Source organism: Macrotis lagotis, chromosome X, assembly GCF_037893015.1.
Source record: "Macrotis lagotis isolate mMagLag1 chromosome X, bilby.v1.9.chrom.fasta, whole genome shotgun sequence".
Classification (NCBI taxonomy): Eukaryota; Metazoa; Chordata; class Mammalia; order Peramelemorphia; family Peramelidae; genus Macrotis; species Macrotis lagotis.
Window position 1 is genome coordinate 135,430,349 of NC_133666.1, and position 27,932 is coordinate 135,458,280.

Below are 27,932 nucleotides of genomic sequence, written 5' to 3' on the forward strand. Positions count from 1 at the left end.
AGGGAGACAAGTAAAGATGCTGGTGATTACTTCCTGTACAAACTCCAGCAAAAAAGAGACAAGTTCAAAGAGGGCTCTATGGGAGCCTAAAGAAAACATTTAACTCACATTTCCTGGGGGGTGGGGGTGGGGGTGAGGAAATCACACTGCTATATATAGGTTAACAAAGATTCTAAAATACAGGAAATCTCAAGTCTGACCTGATAAATTTGAGCTATTCCCCATTTTTAAAATGCTAGTGACAAAACTAATTTTTTTTTTGCGTGTAGCTACAAAGGCTCATACTTTCACATCTAGATAACTCTTGGATTATTATCTTGATGATGTTTTTCCTTCATTCTCAAAGAAGACCATGATATCAGGGAGATGATGTCATGATAAGCACGTGAACTGGATTTGAGTGGGGGGGGGGGTTCTGTGCTAAGTCACCAGTCTCACTTTCTCCTGCAGAACCATCTGGGGGCAGATGTGAATCAGGACGACTGGAGAATCCTGAATGTGAGTCAATCTGGGTTAAGTGACTTGCCAGGGATTTACCTCACTCAAATCCTAATTATATGCTTGTCATGGCATCACCCTGATGTCATAGTCTACTTTGAGAATGAAGGACAAACATCATCATCATCATCATCATCATCATCATCATCATCATCATCATCATCAAGTTGGAAAACTATCTTCAAAGGCCTCCATCTAGATTGGAAGAAAAATGACTCCAATCTCATCATTTAATCCATTCACATTGAGTCAAGCATCTGGATCATGAGACTGATAAAAACTCTTTTATTAAAAAGTTTCTGTTATTTGTTATATTTGTTTTTCTTATGATAACATCAATGGAGGTCAGATTGAAATGGACCAAGAACAAATCACTACTTTACCCACTGTTCTTTTATATTTGATATTTGGTGTACTAATGTGCAAGGGGTTAGCTTTTTGTAGACTGATTGACATCATCAAGATAAATTTACAACAGAAAGCACAATAGGAATAATTTGCACTTCATCCTATTCCCATGTAGAAAGGATTTATTATATGAGGCCTCTATATCTTGAGAGCTTTTCATTACAAGTACTTTGGAGCTGATGAGCATTGGGCACACCAACATTGAGCAAAACTGATCTTGAGTGTTTATGGGTCAGTGTCATATCTGGGCAACTGTGGAGAAACAGGTTTGTCTATGATGATGCACTAGCTCTAGTACAAATTATCTATTGAATTCTCAAAGACATTCTGAGGTTTATATTTGTAATATGGAGCTATCTAATGGCTTGGTTTATGAAGAACAGAGAGCTTCAGGTGTGCAATTCTTGCTATTGGAAATTATCATTTTAAGGTTTTAGTGGGTAGTATGTTATCACAGTACTATGAGCTATTATTTAATAGTAGCTACTAGGGAAAATAGATAGTCTGGCAGAAATTGGATTGAGTCAAACATCTCACATCATGTATCAAGATAAATTTCAAACTTAGACAAAAAAGGTCACATCAAAAACAAATTAGAAGAGCAAGGAAGAAATTGCCTTTCAGACATATAGATAGAAGAGTTCGTGACTAAATAAGCAATGGAGATGACTGTACAAGATGAAATCAATGATTTTGATTAAGTAAAATGTTAAAAAATTGTACTAATCAAATGTAGTTAAAATGGGAATGGAAACGTATAAATGAGGGGGGGGAACTTACCAACAGGTTTTCACTGATAAGGATATCATATGCAAGATATAAAGAACTGATTCAAATTTATAAAATTAAGAGACATTTTCCTATAGGTAGGAAAGGTAGGAACAGAATTTTTCTAAGGAAGAAATCCAAGCTTTCAACAGTCATGTGAAAAAACTGATGTAACTCATTAATAAACAGAGAAACGAAAATTAAAACAACTTTGAGGCTCCACTTCATACACAAGAGTCAAAAAAGGAAAATGGCAAATATTGGAAAAGTTATGAGAAAACAGACACCTTAGCATAATATTGATGGAACTGGGAATTGGATCAGGCACTTTGGAGAACAATTTAGAACTATGTCTCCAAAGTCCTTAAACCATGAATAGCCTTTGACCCAGAGCTCAAACAGGGAAGGAAAGGATCTATACTATCAACAGTATTTACAGTAGCTCTTTTCCTGGAGGAGCCACAAACTGGCAAATGAGGGGTTGTTCTACTGCAATGGCTAGATTAATTATGCTGTGTATAGTTGTAAGGCAATAAAAATACTATGCCATAAAAACTGATGAAAATGAATAATTTCAGAGGACAATGAGAGGATTTCTATAAACACAAAATAAAGTGAGAAGAACTAGAAGAACAACTTATTCAATGAAAACAACATTATAAAGAAAAACATCTTTGAAAGACTTTATAACTCTAATCAATTCAATGACAAATTAGTAATCCATTAGCTTAAATCTGAAAAATGATTCTTATTTCCTTCCAGAAAGGAGAGTAACTTAAAATGCAGAAAGACATGTATTTGACCATGACCAATTTGAGAATTTGTTTTGTTGAATTTTATATTTTATGATAAGGGTTTTATTTTTGTTTTTGTTGTTGTTGTTCATTGGGATAGAAGGTAACAGTAGAAAGAGATTACAATTCATCTAAAATAAATTTATTTTTAAAAGATAAAAAGAGGAAAAGTTAAAATTGAATGGGAAGAGGAAGAAAAACTTTGTAGTTACATATACACACACACACACACACACACACACACACACACACACACACACACATATATATATATAAAATATTTTATGGCCTTTCTCTGAAAATCTGAATTGATCAACAGATCCAGTCTCTTCAAGGATGAGTTTTCTCTAATTTTACTGGAATAACATTTTCGTAACCACTATATTTTTGTAACCATATCTTCTTGACAACCATTTGTCTGATACCTTTTAGTTGACATTTTGTTTGAGTCTATATGGACAGTACCCATGTTGGACCTTCTGGTTCCATAGTTGGATCTTAGCTGTTTCACAGACTCATTCTTCTTATCTTCAACATTATCTCAATCTTATCATTTTTGACAGCATTCAATGAGTGGTCCAAAGACAGGTAATTATGCTGTTATTAATACTCAAATTCAGCATCCTACAATAATCCCTTGGAATTGGTGGGCTTCCCTAGTCATTTATCACCCAGGGGTCACCCCCAGTCATAATTATCTATATGTTGCCATTGGACCTAGATGGCTCCGAGGGAAAGAGTGAGCAAAGCCCTCTTGCTTATCCAGGTCTGGATCCAGAGATGTCATTACTAGTTGCAGTTGCTACAAATGAAGAAAACATTGAGGAAGAAGAGGCTAAGAAGACAACATGCTGGCAGCAGCCTTTCTTTTCCTTTTCCTTTTCCTTTTTTAGTCTCAGATTAGTCTGTGAGGCAACCCTCCCTCACTTAAATTTAATTTGCAAGTCATGAAATCATCTTCCAGATCTTTGAGAAAAAAGGACAAGCAACCATCTATCTATAAGCCCCCAGTTTCCCATAGCTTACAAGTTTCTGTCTCCTATTTTTGGCCATTCAAGGAAAGACAGATGGGATCAGACTTAGAGAAGAAGATGGCAAGGTACTCTGCTAGTAATTCATGTGCCCCTCTGCTGCATTTGAAAAGCTACAGTTTCAGTAACTTCCCTTGATACAACTATTCTATTATTCATTGCAATAATGGTTTTGTATATTTATATTCCCTATACCAGACATATATAGACATATAATGCTTAAAAATTGAATGTTGGTTAATATAATAATAGTGCATGGGGTCCACAATCTTACCCTTGTGGATATAAAAATATCCTGAATAATAGCTCTTACTTCCATAATACACACTGAGTTAGGGATGTGAATTGCAGTATCCCCAGTAAATAAATAAGGAAACCGAGGCTTAAAGCTCAGGTGCAAATTCAATTTTTTTGGCTCCAAGTTTATTGACCTTTGCATTATACCATATTAATTCAATTAAATCAATCATTTATCATCTCTTACTACATGTAAAGGGCTGTGTTAAGTGCAGAGGTTCTAGAATAAGCACGCCCATTGTGTCGATCTTTATGTTCACTGATATGCAGAAAAAGATGCTTTGGTATTTATAGTATTTTGAGAATGCAGAGAGAGAGAGCTTCCCCCTGTAGATGATTTAGGTTGTACCAAAGGAGGAGCCTTGGTTCATTTCTGCATTTCATCCTTCCCAGGGTTTATTCATGTGACCATACTTCTGACTGACATTGCTGCATCTCATTCAGGAAGCAGAAATTCTGAATGAACATGTTTGTTTCATAGCATTATTTAAATATTAATTTTTTTATTTTGCCAAATTTGTCTTCAGAGCAGATAGAAAGATTAGACAAATTTTTTATTGAACTAATTAGGCTTGCAACGTGGGAGTTTAAGGTGGAGAAACAAATCTTACAGTGAATGTTGTAAATGCTTCCACAACATACTCCAGATCCTAGAGCAGAGTTTCGCCAAGAAGCCAGGACCCTCTCTTTTATGCTAAACAATGACATTCTCTTCACTTACTTCCTTTCCCACAGATGGACCTCTCAACTACGGATTGGTCCTTTATGAACACCTTATAATTATTAGGACAGAAACTTATTAGAAGGAATAACAGGGCGGCTAAGTGGCATAATGGATAAAGCACCAGAGTCAGGAGTACCTGGGTTCAAATCCGGTCTCAGACACTTAATAATAATTACCTAGCTGTGTGGCCTTGGGCAAGCCACTTAACCCCATTTGCCTTGCAAAAAACCTAAGGAAAAAAAAAAGGAATAACAACAATCAACCTATTACCTAGGAAATCAGACCTGAATAAGCAGAACTCTCCAAAAAGCTTCATATCCTAATACTGGGAAAGTTCGCAGATCAACATTAATTGATGCACAAGAAATAATTTTGTTTTTTTGTTTCTTCCAACTTTCCTAGTAAAAGAAAAAATGAGTTGGTTTGAGACTTCCCTACATTTTTAAAGAGGTCTGTTAATGGTACAAAAGAGAATTGCCTCACAAGACTTCTCTGAGAAAAAAGGAGGAAAAGGAAGGCTGCTGCAGGCATCCAGTCCTCTCAGCCTCTTTTCCCTCAATGCTTTATTCGTTTGTAGCAACTGCGACTAGTAATTACATCTCTTAATTTAGGAGAGCGAGAGGGAGAAAGGAATATAAATTCATGTATTAACTTCAGAGATTGGAAATGGAGAGAGTGAACCTACTCTCCAGGAGATTATATTTGGAAATGAAATAGAGCGACATTTGGTATAAACTTGAAAAATTGCTCTCTTTAGCAGCAGCGGGAGCCAAAAGACCACAGAGCCAACTGTATCTGAGAAGAGACTTAATGTGAGAGGTTATATGTAAGGCATGTGTATACATTTAAATTAATATTATACTGTATCTGCATGTGATCATGACATAGATACATGCTACCCACTTCTAAAATAAATAACAATTTCTGCCAGAATCCTGTTTATTAAGAGACTGTGCTTTGTGTCAGGTAAAGGATACAGACATATTACTAACCAACTATTCAGTGTAGATGGAACATGGGATCCCAAATAGATGTGATCCAATTTATTTTTCTGTTTAAAAATTCTCATCAGTGTGGACTGGTAAATATTTTAATTTTTTCTAATTGTATCATATCGACCAAGAATCCTGAATTCTGCCTCTATTAAGTAAGTCTTGAAAAGGTTAAAAGTTTAAAGATTCTTCTAAGAAATAGGATCCTGTAAGAATGTTTTTTTTTCATTTTCTATGCAATCTGAAAGTGTAATATGTTAGCTCCTTTTAACAAGTGTAGGATAGTAGCAATAAATATTTGTTTCCTTTGGGTAAAAAGGGGCATAAAATTAAATTTTGTACTGTTTTCCTGGAGAAATTGCCTGGCATTTCTGTCTCCAACAGTAGCTAAAGAGAAATAATTATGGACTGGTGAAAGGAGAGGCAGGTGCGAGATACCTAGAGCTAGAAAGAGAACCTGGGAGGCTCAGTTCTCATGTGTTTCTTGTGCAATCCATCAACAAATATTTTTGAGTGTCTGTCTTGCATTTAAAAGGGAAAATCTCCCTTCCCCCATAGACCTTTTGGAGTTTACTGGCAGTGGATGGCCACATCTGGGGTGGCATTTAAAGGGCAGCTCTCCCTTTCCTCATAAACTTTCTGGAGTCTATTGTAGTGGATAGGTACATCTGAGGGTGGCATAAGTACAATAGTAAGTCAGTTCTGAATTGTCCTTCTGGTCAGTAGACACTAACATTAGCAATGTACAGGTTGGTAAAGCTTTTGGTGCTTCACTAGGTCACTCAATGTTTACTGTGGACCTCCAATAGGTGTACAATAGGTGTATGGCAGTCAGGTTGGCCCTGTGATTTCTAATGCCAGCAAGATAGAATAACAAGGCTCCTTTGAGTTTGTAACTTCTTAGTGAGGGGAAAGAAAAGAAAGGAAGGAAAAAGAAGCCTATTAAGAATTCTGCCTTGTGAAGGTTGGGAATCACTCTTACCAGTAGGACTGATGCCTACAGTGTTATGGGAAGAGCTGGGTATTTTGTTTATAAAGCTTGTCACAAAGATCACATAAGGGCAGCTTGCTCTGCTCTTGCCTTCAAGCAGGCTGCCTCTTTCCAAGTCTGAGTTATCTAGTAATTTAAATATTTCTGTATTTATAAAGTTCTCAGAATGGCTTTGAGACTGACAAGCTAGCACAACCTCTTGGTCCACTGAGCTTACTACTTATTTATCTTGGCCTTTTACAAACTACTTCTATCTCTGGCAGTGTTTTCTCTGCCCTAGTCCATAATCAGGCCATCCACTGATCTCTTAAAATGAATTTACTACTTGCATGTCCCCCTTTTCTATAACCTCATTTAAGGGAGCAGTAGCAGGGGCACTCTATTATATATTCATACACTCAACATTTGCATCTGTAACATTGCTCTTGGCATAGGGAAGAACTCTATTTCCCACAGCAATGAAGCAACTCCTGAATATATGCTTGTATCCATTGTATACAGAGAAGACAATAACTCCAGCTGGTTATTTTTGGCGTCAATGGTGAATGTTTGTAATAAATAAGGCATTTATTATTTCTTAACTGTAAGTGGCTAGCTCAGTGGTTTCCTGTGTGCATTTTAAATTTCAGTAAGCACATAATAAATGTAGTAGGACAGGAAAAACTGCCAACAAGACTGTTCATTACTTTAAAACTATTTTCTTCTACACCTCTGACATTCCAAGCAAACTCCAAGAAATGGGTTCCATGAGGTTTTTCGTGAGACACAGATTTGGCTCTTATAGCAGAGATGAAGGACTGAATCATTCACTCTATTGGCTGGGTTCAACAGCATGCTCTAAGGTCAATGTTGCCTAAAATGGGGGGCTGGCATGGTTCTTGCTGAGATATTAAAAAATGGAAAATATTGTTGGGTTAAAGAGGTCTCTACAACCAATATGGAATGGCATTTTTATAAATCAGACTTGGAGAAAGTTTCATTAAAGGGGGAAAAATAGCTAGAAAAAATAGGATAAAAGAATTAGGTCTTAGAAATATTCATTAAATTAAGTTCATTCTCTTAATTATATAGTATGAAGGATGGTGAAACCTAAGGACAAGATTAACAAATGATAACTTCTGTAAATTCAGAATATCTATCTAGTTCTTAAATTTGAACCACAGATCATCACAGATCACTCTCTAGGCAAATCATACTTAGATCAAGGATTCAAAAGCAGTTTGATGATAAGTAAACTGTTACCTGAGACACTACACACTTTTGATAACCAATGAACAGAATTAAAAACTATGTTTTTAACATAGACACAAACAAAAGGAACACAAATAGGAAACCACCAGAATCACAAGATACTCCATCAATGTGTTGTGATTTACAAGATGAAAACAATATAGTAAACTGGGCCCTACATCAGTAGATGTCCTTGGGATGGCATTGTCCAGTAAGCGTATATAGAAAACCTCAGAAATAATATATTACAATGAGACTTGCAGTGTTGAGATTAAAATGCCACTTTATGATTAATCAACCTAAAGGAGTCACTAAAAATGTCAATTTTTAATTTATATCATGTTAGAAAAATGTATGTTATAATAAAGACATGATGCAAAATAAAGCACACAGCTAGGAGTAGAGAGTGCTGGGTTTAGACTAAGGAAAATCTGGTATCAAGTATGTTCTTAGACAGTAGCTCTCAACCTCATTTCTTCAACTGTAAAATGAGGAGGTTGGATGTGATGATCTATCAAGTGCTGTCTAGTTCTAAATCTATGATGATGTCATCCAATGAAAACAGGAGAGTGCCAGTAAATGTAAAATTACAGGAAAAAGAACTGGAGGGTAAAAATTTGGTTGCATATATCAAGGGAGAAGAGAACAATCATTTTATTAAGGGCCTACTATATGCCAGAGAATTTGCTAAATGGTTAATGGATGTGACCTACTTTGACCATCACAACAGGAAGACAGGGCCTATCATTATCTCCATTTCTAGCTGAGGAAACAGGCAAAAGTTAAATGACTGACTCAAGATATCACAGCTAGTAAGTGCCTGAGGCTAGATTTTAATTCAGGACTGCTGGCTTCAATGTAGGCATTTCAGTAGAACTAAGCTGTCATATCCCTTAAGGTTATCTAACTCACTTTGACCTGTCTCTTATCAGGCAAGTGACCTCTATGGTGGTTATAAAAATTTTTGTCTCTTATTATGATTTAAATAAATTAGTGAAGTCATTGATAAGTCAGTCTCTTATGATTGGGTTAGTGAGAATTGATTTTCTAATATATGATCACTCCTAGGAAAACTGATAATATCAGGATTCTGAAAACACAAAGATGGTAGCCATGTAGAGAAGCTGACAGGGTTTAGAATACATACAGACCCTGCAGTACCAACTTCATGTGTTACTACATTACAATCATGTTATAAAAACTAAATTACAATATTTAGACTCAGTCAACTGGTGCCAATTTTTTCCTTATTATTATTTATTATTAATATTATTATTTATTAACTAAATGAGAAACCAGAAGAGGAAAGAAGTCAGGAACTGTATAGGCTAGACCAAGTGTCTAATGTTTCTTTCGTATTTCTCTCAGTACTAGGATAGTACCACTCTACATAGTAGGTATTCAGTGAATACTAAGTATCCCAAAAACCTTTGGATAGTTTTAAACTTTAATTCAGAAAAGCACCTTTTGATCCAATAGGCCAAATAGGCTTGGTGGCACAGAGGATAAAGAGTCAGATCTGGAGTTAGGAAGGTCTGGGTTCAAATCTAACTTTAGACTCTTACTAGCCACATAACTCTGGACAAATTGCTAAACCTCAGTTGCAACATGAGTAAAATGGGAATAAAAGCATCTACCTCCCAGGGTTGATGTGAGATCAAATGATAAAAAAAAATTGTAAAGGGCTTAGCACAGTGCCTGGTACATGAGAGGTGCTATAGAAAAGTGATTGTTATTATTTTATATTACTGTTATTAGTTTAAAATTGCACTAACATTTTGGGGATACTTTTTACTTACTGAAAGAATGAAATGTCTTAAAATTTAGAGAGGGATGAGTTAAAATGCAGGAATTAAAAAAATAAAATTAATCTTAAGCAGTCAGCTTATCTCTGATATTCATATATAAATGTGATGATTATGTTATAGGGGTATGGACCCATTTTCTTTTGACAACTAGCATTTGGGCATGAGGCATTTATGTTCTCATTTCCTAACATTATAGCATTACGCTTAAAAAAAACTTATTTGTTTTTTTCCAACTACATTCAACAGTAGTTTTTACCAATCATTTTTTTTGCAAGGTTTTGAGTTTTACTGCTTTTCTTCCTCCCACCCTGATAGAAAACAATCTGATATAGGCTCTTCATTTATAACCATGCTAAACATAGATTGAAAATGGACCACAGCATCACTCTTTTTTTTTAGGGGTTTTTTTTTTTGCAAGGCAGTGGGGTTAAGTGGTTTTGCCCACAGCTAGGTAATTATTAAGTGTCTGAGGCCGGATTTGAACTCAGGTACTCCTGACTCCAGGGTCGGTGCTCTATCCACTGCACCACCTAGCCTCCCCCAAAGCATCACTCTTAAAGACAAAGGTGAATCCACAGTTGCCGAGACTTGTCACTTTTCAACAAGGTACCGATCACAAAATCTCAGTGGAGAAGGAGACCACAGAAGACATTCTGGAACAAAAAAAATTCCTTCAAAAATCATTCCCATGGTGGTCAAGTGGCCTTTGCTTCTGTGATTCTCACTTTCTAGATATCAACATCATACCTTCATCACCCTCCACTCAAATCCTCTAGAGAGAATGTTTTCCTCCATTAGAATGTAAGCTCCTGGGGTGGCTAGGTGGTGTAGTGGATAGAGCACCGGCCCTGGAGTCAGGGGTAACTAGGTTCAAATCCGGTCTCAGACACTTAATAATTACCTAGCTGTGTGGCCTTGGGCAAGCCACTTAACCCCATTTGCCTTGCAAAAAAAACCTAAAGAAAAAAAAAAGAATGTAAGCTCCTTGAGGGCAGGGACTGGATATTTGTTTGTACATGTATCTGAAGCACTTGACTCAGTACCTTACCTTGCAATCTTCCAATGACAGGGCACCTTGCTACCTCCCGAAATTGTCAATTCTGCATTTGGATAGCTCTAAGCATTTAGAAAATTTTGCTTCCATGAAACCTAAGTCTGATCTCTGTAATTGTTGCCTAATGCTTTCCTTAGGGCTAAATAGAACAAAAATAATCTTTCTTCTTCATGACAGCTGTTTAAAAACTTGATCATAATTATTAGGTTTCCAAGTCTTTTCAAACTAAACTAGCAATTCCCACATATGATCACATAGTAAATATTTAAATATTTGTTTAATTGTAACACATATGTGTCTTTGTCTGACCCTATAGGATTTTAAGGTCAAAAAAAGAAAACAAGGGCTTAAAAGAACTTTTTTTATATATATCTCCTTGTTGTAGAAAAGCAAAACCCCTTAGCTTCTTCTCTGCCTTCCCAGGGCATCTCATTCTCTTTCATATATGGAATTACATGAAATGATAACTTTTTCTTGACTACTGACTCAAAAGGACTTTGTAGTACCCTTCAGACACAGGAGAGTCATAAGGATACAATGCCTCCTGTTGTGCAGTGGACCAGAGAAGGAAAGACAGTATAGTCAGATGCAAAGGATGGTAACAAAGGCAATCAATTCCTTGCCTGGGGTGGGATGATGGGAACCAAATCAGGTAGAATCAGTTCCAGGTTTCAGTGTTCAGAAATCTAAATGTACTTTCCCATAAATAATACCACTGTATGCACTGTTTAGGTTCCATAGTATTATAGATACTGTAAGAGCTAAGTAGACTTGCAGACTGGCCTGGGGACCTAATCACCATTACAAAGTTTCTATGGGGAAAAATTCTAAACCAAGTTACAAAAGAACCAGCCTGCTTACATATCAGAATAAGAATTAACCTGCTACTAAATATCTTACTGTACCATTATAATTAATCTGTCACTGCCTTAAATAACAAAATAAGAAAATTGGCAATGTTCTTATCCTTCTAAAGCTTTGTCGTGTGATCTATCCTACTGGCCCACCCAGCCTCCTTTTTCAAAACCTTTAATTTTTCATTTCCAAGAGATACTGATTTATCTAGACACATCAATGCGGGGGTCCAGCCTCCGCGGGGTTCTTGGAACCTGACAGGAGGGATAGAGTCGGCAAAATGAGTTGAGTCAACAAGTGGGTAAAGGCAGGAGCAGGTTGACTGACTGTCAGCTGCTTGGATTTATTTTTATAGTTTCAGAATCATGTATGTTTCAAGCAAGCAAGCTGAGATCATTTCCTTGGTTACAAGAGTGTACAATTTTCATCATCAATCATATAGTTCATATGGTTACCAGTTTTAATCATGTGATTACAAGTTTAAGTAATAATCATATAGTTAATTGATTTCTTATCCCTACTCAGACCATGATGACCTTAACCTGTCTGTTACCATATTTATTACTACATTGTATAATTGTTAATTCATTTAAAGTTATTAATTAAGCAATTCTTTTAATGGAAAGCTTTTTATATTTTTTGTGCAGGTAATGTTTTTCGATACACTTCCTTAACAGTCTGTAGTGAGGGTCTTTATGCTTGTCCACCCATCCGTTAACTCTTACAATCACCAATTTTTCTTTCTGGCCTTGTTGGTAGAAGCCACAGTTTCTGTGATTTTTTTATTCTTTCCCATGAAACTAAGGCTGCTGAAGTTCACCTGTACTAACTATTTTCTCACCATCTTTTTCATATATTCCTGTGTATGGTAAGGGGGGAAAAACTATTAACTTCCCTGGAATTCTATCTGACCCATCTTGTATCTGTTTTCCCTGTATATATTCTGGCATCTCCTTATAATTCCCAATGCTGGGTTTTCCAGAGATTTCATAATGTTGAAGCCTTTTGTATGCCTCAGAGAGAGGCAGTCCTGTTAAATTTAGACAAAGTTTACAATATGTTTTATTCAAGGAATTTTTCTGAAATCCTTCTGTTATAGTCATTCCAGTATTAGGGTGAGTAAATATTGTAATCAATAATAAACCTATAAATATTGGTATGCATGAAATCCCTATATATATTGGAGAAGGAAATGTTGTTCCATCAGGCAGTGTGACTGCTTTGAGTCTTCTTGCTGCGACTGTGTCAAACAGCTTAGAGACCCTGGCTCCCAACACATCAGCAAACAGGTGGCAGTGGCACTCAAGGCCAAGGCTACTGAGAAATGAGTGATAGATTGTGTTTATCCACTCTCTATCTCCAAAGGTCAGTTTTGAACTCTTTCCAGACTTTTTTCTCCTCCTCTTGGGGAGGAAGGAAAAGCAACCAACATTCTCTATGAAATTTAATAACTAACATCATCCCAGCCTTCAGCCGAGATGGTGAAGAGGGTATCTAATGAATGTTTTCCTGATAGAGCCAGGATGAAATTGATGTAGGCTGCCAGTCCTCATTCCTTCCATTCTTGTCTCTCAAAATTATCTAGAGTACTGGTTTCCTAGTTTTATCCCAGGGATCTGTGATGGGCTGAGCTAATAAGAAAGATAAGCATAGAAATCAGAAAATTGAATGAAGCATTTCTTAATGTAATAATCTCACCAGACTTCTAATATAAATGATCATTTCCCTCACAGGATGGCTCAAAAAAGACATTCATTTGTTTGCCTCAGTTCAAATTGATTCATGTTAAATCTGACTTCCAGTTCCCTGGCTCCATATTTTGTTTATTCTATTTCTCCAATCTGAAATACTCTCCCTTTTCCTTTTCTATTTATAAGAATCCATAATTGTTACCTTCTCTATGAAGAAGTTCATAGCAGTAGCTTCCCTTTTAAAAAAATATCCTATTAAATTTGTTCTTCTCTGTATCACTCATTTAATACTTGACAAATGAGGTCTTATTTTGCTACAGTATCACATGTTTGCAAACATAAATTTTCCTTTACCTATAAACTCCCTAGGATAGTGATTATGTCTTATAACTTGCATTCACCAGAGTAATGGGAAACTTTTTTTTTTAGATTTTTTTTTTTTGCAAGGCAATGGGGTTAAGTGGCTTGCCCAAGGCCACACAGCTAGGTAAGTGTTAAGTGTCTGAGACCGGATTTGAACCCAGGTACTCCTGACTCCAGGGCCAGCGCTCTATACACTGCTCCACCTAGCTGCCCCATAATGGGAAACCTTTAAGAACTTTTAAGGCAGGAGAAGTATATGTGTGCATATACACTCATGTATGATGTGTATGTAAACAAACATATAGATGTATAGGTTTTCCCCCAGAGGCTCCTGTACTTTGATTTACAAACATGCCATAAGAGGAATTTTTGTGACTTTTTCTTCTCTTCTTGCTTCTCCTGTCCTAATTTCCTTCTCATGATGAACCCCTATTTTTAAAAATACATTTTAATAAAGTATTTTGCTTGACATCATAGTTATTTCTTAAAATATTGCCCCACCAATATGACCAGAAAGGACAATGATCATTGTTGAAAGGGTTGTGGGAAATCTGGGACACTAATCCATTGTTGGTGGAGCTGTGAACTCCTCCAACCTTTCTGGAGAGCAATTTGGAACTACACCCAAAAGGCAACAAAAATGTGCATACCCTTTGATCCAGCAATACCACTACTATAACCCTGAAGAGATGATAAAAAAAGGTTAAAAACATCACTTGTAAAAAATATTCAGGGACGGCTAGGGGGTTCAGGGGAGGCTAGGTGGTGCAGTGGATAGAGCGCTGGCCTTGGCGTCAGGAGTACCTGAGTTCAAATCCAGCCTCAGACACTTAATAATTAATTACCTAGCTGTGTGGCCTTGGGCAAACCACTTAACTCCATTTGCCTTGCAAAAAAAAAAACCTTTGCCATCTTGTTCGTGGTGGCAAAGAATTGGAAATCAAGTAAATGTCCTTCAACTGGGGAATGGCTTAACTGTGGTATATATATATACATATAAAAAAAACTGTGCATCCTAACAGCAACAAGTGGGTGATGATCATCAACCTTGATGAACTTGCTCATTCCATCAGTGCAACAATCAGGGACAGTTTTTGGCTGTCTGCGATGGAGAATACCATCCATATCCAGAGAAAGAACTGTGGTTTGAACAAAGACCAAAGACTATTACCTTTAATTTAGAAAAAAAAAAAGCTGATACCTTATTGTCTGATCTTGCGATCTCTTATACTTTATGTTTCTTCCTTATGGATTTCTCTCTCACCATATTCAGTTTGGATCAATATATACTATATCACGGAAACAATGTAAAGACTGGCAAATTGCCTTCTGTAGGGGGTGGGGGGAGGGAAGTAAGATTAGGGGAAAAATTGTAAAACTCAAATAAAATCTTTATAATTCAAAACCAAACAAACAAACAAATAAATAAATGAAAATACTGCCCCAAACCCCATAAGCAAAAATCAATAGTGATAACTTTTTCCAAAGCATATATGCATCATTCTGCCCCATTTGTGTTAAGTATGGGAAGGAATTTTTCCATTAACTGTTCTCTAAGAACAATATGTATTTATACAATCACTCAGAGTTTGTATCCTTTTTTTTTGGTTCTTTTTTGCTTATATTTCAAAACTGTTATGCATATTATTTTTTGTTAGTTATTCCAAGGCAAATGGGGTTAGATATACATGTTATTTTGTGGAATTATTTTTTTTACCCTGTGTCATTTCAGACTAATCTTTACATGTGTCTCTGAATTTTTCATTTTCATGTTGCTGATGGCTGGCCTTATTAAGGCTGATTTCTTAGAAGTTCAGGTTCAATACTGGAATGAAACAATACACTGATAGGTCTTTCGATAGTTTAAAAATTGGGAGCTGACTTAGCCAGAATATAGAAAGTATATTCAACATAGATACAGCACTTAGTTTCAGAGTAAGTGACCTTCTCCAATCTACACAAATGTTCAATAGGTAAGAGTGTGGTAATGTCCTGGACCTTAGGCAATCATCAAAATTTGAAAGCCTTCATCCTCTACTGACTATTTTATGCCCAAAGGATTCCACAGAACCATTCAATCTGGCTTAAGACCACCAGGAAGCTAGGGCAATAGCTATGATATTCCAGCCTGAGTCCCTTACGGTAATCAAGTCTTGAAAATAGTGTGGATAGTGTTGGGCTTGGAGTCAGAAAGACCTAAGCACAAATACAAGCTCAGACACTTAGTGGCTGCATGATACTGGGTATCTGCCTCTATCTGCCTCAAGTTACCTCAACTGTAAAAAAGGAGATCATAACAGCACCTACTTCCCAGGATTGCTATGAATACAAAATGAGATAATATTTGTAAAGCAACTAGCATAGTGCCTGACACATCTCATCCATTCATAACTGCCTATTTCCTGCTTTCTTACCTCTTTTATAGTAGGAATTGGGGAAAACCAATAGATATTGGAACAATGACATATATTATCAGTTCTTTATGAAAATATTCAAAGGTCGTTATTGTTCTTGGTTCCAAATTCTTCCTCGGGCTCTTCCTTTGGCAAAATAATCAATAAAATTGGTATTCTGTTTAATGTATTAACATAAGTTTTATTCCAAAAAAAACTTTAATGCATATATTGATTGATTTCCTTTATTTGAAAAGCATTACAAAAACTTACTATATGCTAGGGTGTTAAAAGTGCATAAATTCAAAATAGAAGAAACATGTTTTGCTAAACACAATGCAATAAAACCACAACTAAATAGTATTTGAAGAAAGCATTCAAAATTAAACAGAGGGGAACGGCGCCAGGCTGCAGCATGAGAAGGATGCCGCTGCTGCTGCTCCTGCCACTCTGGCTGTGCAGCCGCTGCCAGCATGTTCCAGGAGCAGGAGACCGAGGGTGGCAAGCCGAGCTCCAGGGTAATGAAACCCCCTGGAGGAAACTCAAGCAATCTCTTTGGAAGTCCAGAAGAAGTTACTCCTTCAAATAGACCAAATAGAATGGCATCTAATATCTTTGGAGCACCTGAGGAACCTCAGAATACACCCAAAAGGTCAAATCCTCCAGGAGGCAAAGGAAGTGGTATCCTTGAAGAATCTACTCCTGTACAGTCTCGATCTCGTTTGAATCCCCCTAGTGGGAAGACCAGTGATATCTTTGGGTCTCCAGTCACCATTACTGCACCCTTAGCACACCCAAACAAGCCCAAGGATCATATTGTTTTACGTGAAGGTGAAGACACAAAATTGCAACTTAGAGCTACAGAGAATGCACCATCTTCCAAAGAACATGATGAGAAATGTGACAAAGGAAAGGAGGAATGAGCCAAGGAAACTGAGTCTAAACTCACGATTGACAACCATGAGCCCAGGTTGGGCCCCAGGCCTCATTTTCACAACAAAGTCCTCAACCCACCAGGTGGCAAATCCAGCATCTCTTTCTACTAAAGGAAACTAATACCATCAATCTTCAGACTAGAAACTCTTAGGGTGTCAAGATTTATAGTTTCTAATTAGTACAAGTTGGGGTGGAGCAGAAAGAGAAGGAATTGAAGATTTATGTGAAGACTTACATGTAGCTCGCTGCTCAAACTTATCTCTTCAAAACATCAAGGGCTACATAGGACCAGGGGTCACAGAGCCTTTCAGGAAATAGAGAAAACAAATGTTGTTGGAGCAAGGAATTATCTGGGTTTGCATCGAAGAATTAGTTCCAGATGAGAGAATCTTTAATAGAATGAAAGAAATGGGCAGAGTAAAATCTTCATAGGTACCAGGAACATCTGTGTTTTGGTGGGCAAATATTCATCTAGGGATGGTCCTGTAGCAGAAATCATTGACAGTGTCACTGGGGAACTAAAAACCCATGTGAATAATGTGTTGAATAGCTGCCTTGTCTGGTAAAGGGATACAACTTGTGTTTCAGAACGGTAATTAATCATTTACCTCAGAATCCTTAAATTATAGTGATACAGGACCTTTATCATTTATGGAGCACTACTAATATTTGAGAAAACGGGTGTTAAATCTATTTGTGTCCTTTTAAGTTTGCCTTCATGATGCATTGTTCTTCAGACATCCTGTGAGGCTTTTTGACCTCTTTCCTACAACAGTCTGGGAAAGACTCACTAAGATGCATCTTGAAATATTTCACTTGATTTGACCTCTGCAAATGCTTATTAGTTAATTTTCGTTTTCTCTTGTTTATGGATCTATTCTCCATGGCAGATTTTTGCCACCAGATCATCCGGGGCATCTGTAGCTTCTGTCATTTGGAAGGCTCTTGGCCTGATTTTAAATCCAAAGAGTCTGTCATATATATACATATATGAGAGAAAGTTGGATCCTTTATTAACTGATTTTCAAAGTGAATAATATCTCCCTGCCATTTTGTCTTATAAGCCTTAAATGCCTTTGACTGCCTCTGAAGTTCACTAATGGTGAACAAACTACTTTCACAAACCACAATTCTTTCCTAACTGAGAGGAATGGGGCCTTATAGTCTTTTTTTAAAGGCCTTATAAACCTATTTCTTTTTGATAATTTGGTTATTCATATTTTTCTAAGACTTTTTTTTTACTGTAATCAGTTGATGGGGAGACCAAATCACTGAGAACATTTAGTTCTGCGAAATAACCATTTTGGACAATATTTAAAAAGTCAATTTTAATACTATTCAAATACCAGCGTGACAAACTGCTGATGATTTTGAAACCATACGTGAAACCTTAGTTATATAGGTACACTGAAGAATAAACGGAGTTGCAAATCTCTACAATATTCTGCCTAGTGAAACTGGAATAATTAGATCTGGAAATTAACTAGATTACTAGATTAGTAGTATAATATCAAGTGGATAAATAGGAGTTTTTCAAGTGGAAATAATGGACTACAATTTTCTTGAAATTTTCTTCAGTCCAAATAAATAACAATAAAATTTATAATTCCAAAATTAAACAGGTCAAATAATTTTAAATAATGTTTAGGTCAAAGAAAAAATTGAAGAAATGACAAATAGCTTTATCAAAGAAAATGACATCGATGTAACAAAAAAGTACAAGTTCTGGGAATCAGGTAGAGTTGCTAGGGGAAAATTCAGATCTCTCATATAATAATCAATGAAAGAAAAAATAAATCAATATATACAACCAAAAGAAGAAAAAGGAAGAAAGTCAAGGAAGCAATAAAATAGAATTTCTAAAAAATCAGAGATAAAAAAATTAAGACTGATTGACAAGATTGAGCTAATATAATAAAAATGACAGTTCTACCAAATAACTACTTTACCGAGCTAGGAAAAAATAGTAACAAAATTCATCTGGAGCAACAAAAGATCAAGAATAGCAAGGGAACTCACAGAAAAAAAAATATAGGGGCAGCTAGGTGGCATTGTGGATAGAGCACCGGCCCTAGAATCAGGAGTACTTGAGTTCAAATCCGACCTCAGACACTTAATAATTACCTAGCTGTGTGGCCTTGGGCAAGCCACATAAGCCCATTGCCTTGCAAAAACCTAAAAAAAAAACAAACCCTAAAAATAAAAAAATATAAAGGAACATAGCCTAGCTCTCCCAGCTCTAAAATTACACTATAAAGTGACAGTCATCAAAATTGCATGGTACTGGTTAAGAAATACAGTAATGGATCAGTGGATTAGTATAGGTTTGAAAGAAATTACAGTAAATGGAGACAGTAATCTACTATTTGACAAACTCAAACACTGATCAGCATCTGGGATAAGAATTCATTATTTGACAAAAATTGTGGGGAAAACTAGAAAATAGAATGGCAAAAGCTAGGCATTGATCACACCCTATATACCAAAATAAAGCAAAAACTGGATTTAAACATAAAGAGTCACACCCTAGATAAATAAATAGATCAAGAAATACTCTATCAGATCTGTGCAAAGGGGATAAATTTACGACTAAACAAGAATTAGAGCACATAATAAACTAAAAAAATGAATGATTTTCACTATAATAAATTAAAAAGTTTTTGCACTAATAAAATCAATGCTGCCAAAATCAGAAGGAAGGCAGAAAGCTGGGAAACAATTTTCACAACTAGGAGTTCTGATAAAGATTTCGTTTATAAAATATATAGAGAATTGCATCATATTTATAAGATCACAAGTCATTCCCCAATTGATAAATGATCAAAGGATATAAACAGACAGCTTTCAAATGAAGAAATTAAAGCTATATTTAATAATATGAAAAAAGTTCCAAATCATTACTGAGTAGAGAAATACAAAAAAAAAAAAAAAACCAACAACAAGATATCACCTCACACCTATCAGATTGGCCAAGAAGAGGAAAAGGGAAAATAATCATTGTTGGAGAGGTTGTGGGAGGTTTGAGATATTGATGCATTGCTGGTGGAGTTGTGAATGGAGTCAACCTTTCTAGAGAACAACTCACCAAGAACAATAAAACTGTTCATACCCTTTGACCCGGAAATTCCAATTCTAAGACTAAAAAAAGGGAAAAGCCCTACATGTACTAAAATATTCATAGCAGCTCTTTTTGTAGTAACAAAGAATTGGAAATTGAGGGGATGATCCATCAATTGGGGACTGGTTATACAAGTTATGGTACTTGAATACAATGGAATGTTATTGTTCTATAAGAAACCATAAATTATTGGACTCTAGGGAAATATGGAATGGCTTATGAGAGCTGATGCTGAGCAAAGGGAGTAGAACCAAGAAAACAATGTACACATTAACAACAACGCTGTAAGATGAAAACCTTGATGAAAGCAGGTCCTCTTAGCAGTTCAGAGAGCTAGGACAACCTTATTTAGAAAAGCTATGGACAATGTTAACCCCATTCAAAGGAAAAAAAATCCAAACAAAAAAACACACAAAATAAAACAACCCATCAGAATCTGATAATCATTTTATAAAAATTATCTGTTATATCCCTTTCCCTTAATCCTAATTCCTCATACCAAAAATAACTAATCTTTAAACATGTTTATCAAAAATATGTATGAACAATACTAACCTGAGGGAGGGGGTAAGAACAGAGGGTGGAAGGAAATTTTGTAACTTAAAAATATACATGTGCGTATGGATGGAAATAAATTTTTTTTTCATTTTTTTTTTTTTGCAAGGAAATGGGGTTAAGTGGCTTGCCTGAGGCCACACAGCTAGGTAATTACTAAGTGTCTGAGGCCGGATTTGATCTCAGGTACTCCTGACTCCAGGGCCTGTGCTCTATCCACTGTGCCACCTAGCTGCCCTGAAATAAATACATTTTTAAAAAAGACTGATGGACAAAAAAAGAAAAGTTTTAAAAATTAATTGACAAAGGGCAGCTAGGTGGCACAGTAGATAGAGCACCAGCCCTGGAGTCAGGAGGACCTGAGTTCAAATCAGACCTCAGACACTTAATGATTACCTAGCTGTGTGGCCTCGGGCAAGTCACTTAATCCCATTGCCTTAAATAAATAAAAAAAAATTTTAATTAACTGAAAAACTGTTAGATAAATTGATTTTAAAAAGACAGGAAAGAACACAAAAATACTAAAATTAAAACTTGGAAAGAGAATTCATAAAAAATGAAGAGGAAATAAAGGAAATTATTGGACTGTTTTATCCAATTAAAAGTTAATTAAATGGATTAATGAAATGAACAATTTCAATCCTATAAAAAGCCTAAATTCATGGGAAAAATAATAAAGAATTTAAATACCTGATCTTAGAGGAAAAGAAATCAAACAAGTTATAAATAAAATAACAATTAAAAATATCCACAGATACATTTGAGAGTGAAATGTATCAAACATTCAAAAGTATTGTTTCTTTCTGTTTGTATGTCAGCACTTAACTCAGATCCCGAAAGAGGGTTTTATACACAAATATTATTAGTAAATTAGACAAATTAGATGAATTGCAAACAGAGAGAAAATAGAAGGGAACAAACTAAAAGTACTTGAAATGCTACAGAAGATATACACTGCAGCATTGAAATAGCTCCTAGGACTTTATGAAATCTAAGGGAAAAAAAAGCATATATATATATATATATATATATATATATATATATATATGGAGACAGACAGACAGACAGACAGACAGACAAAAAGAAACAGAGAGAAATGGGAGACTGGAATATCTGTTTAGGTTAAGGAGAACATCTTTTGTCTTCAATCATATTGTCAACCTTTTTGTAAAGTATGAATCTACTTTCCTGTGAAAATGAATACAATCTTTGATGATATTGGATATTATCATCATTTCACCCACAATGGACTGCCCACATTCCATCGGGGTATCTAGTATCTCGTGGTCAAACAGACTTCTGCTTTCTTCCTGGTCTACCGTGGAAACCATCCAGGCTTTCCCATCAATGTCCTGTTACCCTTTTCTTCTCTGAGCTGGACAGTAACCACCACTGCACCATTGTCAGAGATCTCTCAGATTCCAAGTTCTATTCTACCCACTGGTCCTATACAGCTAACTACCAGTAGTGATGGGTCATTCCTGTCCTTCCTCTCAGACTGATGGAAATAGTCTGCTATAGTTAATTTATAATAACTGGAAGGTTAATGTCAAATTTTTAGTATTTGTAATTACACCTCTGGAACTGGCATATGTCACAAATCAGGATGTGATTTATTGTTTTGCTGATGGTCTGGATTTAAGGAACTAATGGAGAAAATGGTTCTAATACAGATTAAAATGAAAAATGTCTCATGCTGCTCTCCTTTCCACTCAGCACCCATAGTTAAACATTTACTAACACAACACTGCCTTAAAGCATCCTAAGGACTTTTAACCCTTGCTATCCTCCTTGTGTCTATACCCTTAGGACATCCAGGGCTTTGCAACAATCCTGCAGCTGAACTGCTAAACTAAGCTTCCATGAGTTGTTTCAGTCAATGAGAGTAAACCCCTCCCCCCCCCAAAAAAAGAGAGGGATTGCCTTACTGTGTTCCCAGGGCTGACCGCAGTGCTTCTCACATACTAAGCACTAAATAAATGCTATTTCGTTCATTTTTTTTCCCCTTCTGGTGCTCTACTGTAAAACACCAGAAGTCATGAAAGATGTAGGTAATTGAGTTGAATATGTCAAAAGTTTTGTGGAAATTATTTCCTCTCAGTTAAACAAATCCTGAATATCTACTTTCACAGTAGTTTGCCAATTTCTCCTAAAAGTGCAGAGGGACCAAGCTTGGTCACTGTAATTTCATATCATATAATTTCATTGTTTTGTTGCTATTGTTTCTTGACTTCTTTGCAGAAAGGTTAGTATAGAACAGTGGAAGTAATGTCAAACTTTTTTGATGTTTGTTGGTTAGATTTACAGACTTTTTTCCTTCCTCTTTAAAATTCTTTATTATAAGGCATGGCTCTCTCCAGTGTAGAACTGTGAGAGGGATATAAGGTAGAATGTTATTATGATTAGACTCATTCACTATAACTGGGAAGAGTAGATCCAGTCTAAGCTTTCTGGTCTTAAGTTTAAATCCATGCTCCCGGAGCCAATCTTGGCTATGCTGCTGAACTTTAAATATACTTTTGGAATCTATCACAGTTAGGAGATGAAAGAGAAAACAAATGGAGAGTTGAACTATAGTCTCAAGAGGCATGAAGATCACTGTGCAACAACTCAGAGAAAAGAAACATGGTGTGGATTATGGAAATTTCAGTAGCTAATCTTAGCATCAGAGGCAGCACCATTTGGCTAGAGTTTAGAAGGAGCTTTATTTAATACCAACAGTCTTTAGAGGTTAATGAAAAATTCATATTGAAGGAAAAATTCTCTTGACAAGTCAGAGCCTGTAATACAACAAAGCCCTGTCAGCCTCAATTAAGGGATTCTCCCAAAAGGGAGGAGAAAAATCTATTCATTATTTACCCAGAGGTCAGAGAGAGAAAGGTTTGCTTTCTGATCTTTTGGTCTCTGTGGATAAATCAGGTTACACAACATCTACCTCAATTCTACCTTCCCATTCCAGGCAATTTTCAACAGCTGCTTTCCACTTGGTAAAGCCCAACCAATTAACTAAGGCAGATTCACACTGGCATCTTGCTACAGTCTTGAAAAGGGTCAGAGATCATCAACCTTTTGTGCTCAACTGTTAGGGAGCAGAATATAAAGGAAAGAGTACAGAATGTGCAGTCAGACAACATGGGTTGCCTTTGAGGCATGATATATAAGTGATTGAGGACCATGTAGACAAATTCAAGTCTAATTCCTAACACAGCAAAGAAGCAATCTCTAACACTCATTAGTCATGAGATCACGGAGAGGTCATTTCACTTCTTGACACCACAATTTCTTCCTCTACAAAATCAGTGTAATAAGTGACAAAAAATATAAATTGTTATCTGGTACCTTAGCTACATAGCAGACACTTAGAAAAGAGTAAATTGAAGAAAATTATTGTCCCTTAATATGCCAGGTTATTAATCAATCAACAGTTATTAAAACACAGTAAGTGTTAGGCACTGGGTTAAGGACCAGGTTATGCAAAAAGAGAAAAAATGCAGTTCATGCCCTTAAAAAAAGGTATAATCTAATGGAGACAACATACAAACAAAGATATACTCACAATCTATACACAGGATAAACAGGAAATAATTAGCAAACAGAAGGCATTAGAATTAAGAGGGAATGGGGAGGACTTCCTGTAGAATGTGGGATGCTAGTTAGGATTTAAAGGAAGTCAAAGAAGATGCCCACCACCATTCCAAAAACAACTGGCTCACATTAAAGAGAAATTAGAAATGAACTGGAGCTTCCTATAAGGAACAGCTCTTTAGGATAAGGTCTTAACCTGGAGTAAATGAACTCTTGTCCATAGATAAATTTCACATGAACTTGGATAGGAAAAAATACTATTTTTATTTTCACTTATTCCTAATTGAAATTTGGCATTTCCTTCAACTATTTAAAAACAATATTCTGAGAGCAGTCAGGTGTCATAGTGGATAGAGCACCAGCTCTGAAGTCAGGAGGACCTGAGTTCAAATCCAGTCTCAGAAACTTAAAATTGATTTAGCTATATGACCTTGGGCAAGTCACTTAACTGCACTGCCTGCCAAAAACCAAAATAAAATAAAACAATAGTCTGAGAAACAGAACAGATAGTCATCTCTTGATTCTCGTCTATATAGGATACATATAGATATGACATGAGATATATACACACACACACATAAAATATGGATACTCACATATATCCAGAGGTACAGAGTCTGTTGTATAAATACATAAAATTCAGCAAGGAAATAAGTAACTAAGGATGAGACTTAAGAGAGAGAACAGGACTTCCAGCCAAGATGGCAGAGAGAAGACAGGCACAGTTCTAAAGTCTCCTGATCTCTTCCCCATCTATCACATGACACAAACCTCTTAAAAGAAAGCCAAACCAGGAAACCCAGAAAGAAAAGCCAGGAGAGGAAGATCTACCTCAGGATTTGTCTCCCACAGCAGCCTTGGCTGAGTACCGGCAGGTGAATCTGGGCTCCGAGGGAGACGCAGCCTGGGATCAGCCAGATTAACAGCTGTGGAGTCTGAGGGCCCGAGAGCGGACCTGCTGGATCAGCAGTGGGGCTGGACGAAAGGGGCTTGGGTCCGCGGGGAAGCAGAGGCGCTGGTGTTGGTGCTGTTCCCCTGGAGCTCGGGGACCAGGCTGGGGGAAGAGTTCTGGTGCAGGAGAACCGCAGACACCAACCCTAGGCATCTCAGGCCTGAGAAACTCTGAGCCCACGCCTCCATTGCACAGAGGCCTCTCCTCAAACAAAGGCAAACTACTTCTGCCTCAGGCCCAGGTGTGTGAGCAGAAGAACCAGCCCAGCTGAGGAATCACCCACCTCAGGCCAGGGTAAAGCCCGCCACTGATTGAAGGCAAAAGAATTCAATAGTTCCAACTCCTGCCTTCTGGCAAAGGGAGAAGGCCTCCCAACCAAGGTCACAGACACTCCAGAGAGGGCAACCAGCACCTCCTACTGGCCAACCAGAGAATCTGCACTCAGTAAAGCCTTCAGCGATCCCAAGCCCAGGTGAGCCAGCCCCCCCCCCCCCAACTCAAGGCCTTAGCATAATGAAGAAGGGTCAGCGGAAAGGTGGATCCATAGAAAAATTCCTGGATGGGAAAGACCCCAACCCAGAGAAACCTGGAACCTCTGAGGAGAATACAATCTGGTCTCCAGCACAGAAAGACTTCCTTAAAGAAATAAGGAAGGAGCTTAAAAATTCAGGAGAGACAATTAATACCTTAGAAAGTACAATTGGACAAAAACAAAAGGAGAATAAATCTCTCAGATCATCAATTGGACAATTACAAAATGAGAATAATTCTCTCAGATCCTGAAACGAGCAAATGCAAAAAGAAATTAATTCTCTCAAAACCTCAATTGGCCAAATGGAAAGCTCTTTCAAAAGTAGAATTGACCAATTGGAAAAGGAGTTGCAAAAGATTAATGAAGAAAACTCCTCCCCGCAAAAAATAATGAAGTCTACAGAAACTAATGACTCCATGAGACAGCAAGGGTCAGTTAAACAAAATCAAAAAACAGAAAAAATAGAAGCAAATGTAAAATACCTCATCAACAAAACCACTGACCTCAAGAACAGATCGAGGAGGGGCAACCTGAAAATTATAGGACTTTCTGAAAACACTGAAGAGAAAAAAAGCCTGGACTTCATATTACAAGATCTACTGATGGAAAACTGCCCTGATATCATGGAATCGGAGGGCAAAGTAGTTATTGAAAGAGTACATAGATCCCCACCAGAAAAAGATCCCAAAATGAAAACACCAAGGAATGTTGTGGCCAAACTCCAGAGCTATCAGATAAAAGAGAAAATCCTGCAAGCAGCCAGAAAGAAACAATTTAAATATCAAAGAGCCACAGTAAGGATCACGCAGGACCTGGCTACATCAACTTTAAGGGATCAAAGGGCCTGGAATGAGATATTTCAAAGAGCACGGGAGCTTGGAATGCAGCCAAGAATCTACTTTCCTGCAAAGCTGAGCCCTCTCTTCCAGGGAAAAAGATGGACATTTAACAAAATGGAAGAATTCCAAAAATTTCTGATGAAAAGACCAGAGCTAAACAGAAAATTTAGACATCAAACAGGAGGTTCAAGAGACACATGAAAAGGTAAAAAAAAAAAAAAGAAAAGAAAAAAAGAGGGCAGTAATAAATTTGATAATCTAAGTGAAATGGATAAATATTTACAAAAATATAAGTTGCCCAGGTTAAATGAAGAAGAGATTAAATACCTAAACAACCCTATCTCAGAAAAAGAAATTCAACAAGCCATTTTTGAACTCCCTAAAAAAAAATCTCCAGGGCCACATGGATTCACAAGTGAATTCTACCAAACATTTAAGGAACAATTGGTACCAATCCTATATAAACTCTTTGGAAAAATAGGGAAAGATGGAACTCTGCCTAACTCTTTCTATGAGACCAACATGGTACTGTTACCTAAACCAGGAAGAGTTAAAACAGAGAAAGAAAATTATAGACCTATTTCCCTGATGAATATAGATGGAAAAATCCTAAATAAAATCTTAGCAAAATGACTACAACAAGTCATCACAAGGATAATACATTATGATCAAGTAGGATTTATTCCAGGAATGCAGGGATGGTTCAATATTAGTAAAACTGTTAGTATACTCAATTATATCAACAACAAACCTATCAGAAATTATATGATCATATCAATAGATGCTGAAAAAGCTTTTGACAAAACACAGCATCCATTCCTATTAAAAACAGTAGAGAGTGTAGGAATAAATGGACTGTTCCTTAAAATAATTAGCAGTATCTAACTGAAACCACCAACAAGCATTATATTCAATGGGGAGAGGCTAGAGGCATTCCCAATAAGATCAGGGGTCAAACAAGGGTGCCCATTATCACCACTACTATTCAATATTGTATTAGAAATGTTAGCATCAGCAATTAGAGAAGAAAAAGAAATTGAAGGAATTAGAATTGGGAAGGAAGAGACAAAACTCTCACTCTTCGCAGATGACATGATGATCTACCTAGAGAATCCCAAGAAATCATCCAAAAAACTACTGGAAACAATTAGCAATTTTAGCAAAGTTGCAGATTATAAAACAAACCCTCATAAATCCTCAACTTTTCTATATGTCTAGCAAGAAACAGCAGGAAGAGCTAAAAAGAGAAATCCCATTCAAAGTAACCTCAGACAGTGTAAAATATTTGGGAGTCTATTTTCCAAGACAGACTCAGAATCTTTTTGAAAACAATTATAAAACACTTCTCAAAAAAATTGAATCAGATTTAAATAACTGGGCAAATATCAACTGCTCATGGATAGGGAGAGTTAATATAATAAAAATGACAATTCTACCAAAACTAAACTATCTGTTTAGTGCCCTACAAATCAAAATTCCAAAAAATTACTTTAATGAGTTAGAAAAAATTGTAAGTAA

General features: G+C 36.5%; 1 protein-coding gene and 1 pseudogene across 6 annotated transcripts in view; one reads left to right on the forward strand and one right to left on the reverse strand.

Annotated features, from left to right (window-relative positions):
* Positions 1-27,932, reverse strand: part of MAD1L1 (mitotic arrest deficient 1 like 1) — an 894,370-nt gene that overhangs the window by 377,556 nt on the left and 488,882 nt on the right. The window lies entirely within an intron of this gene.
* Positions 16,360-16,943, forward strand: LOC141503541 (jupiter microtubule associated homolog 2 pseudogene; annotated as a pseudogene).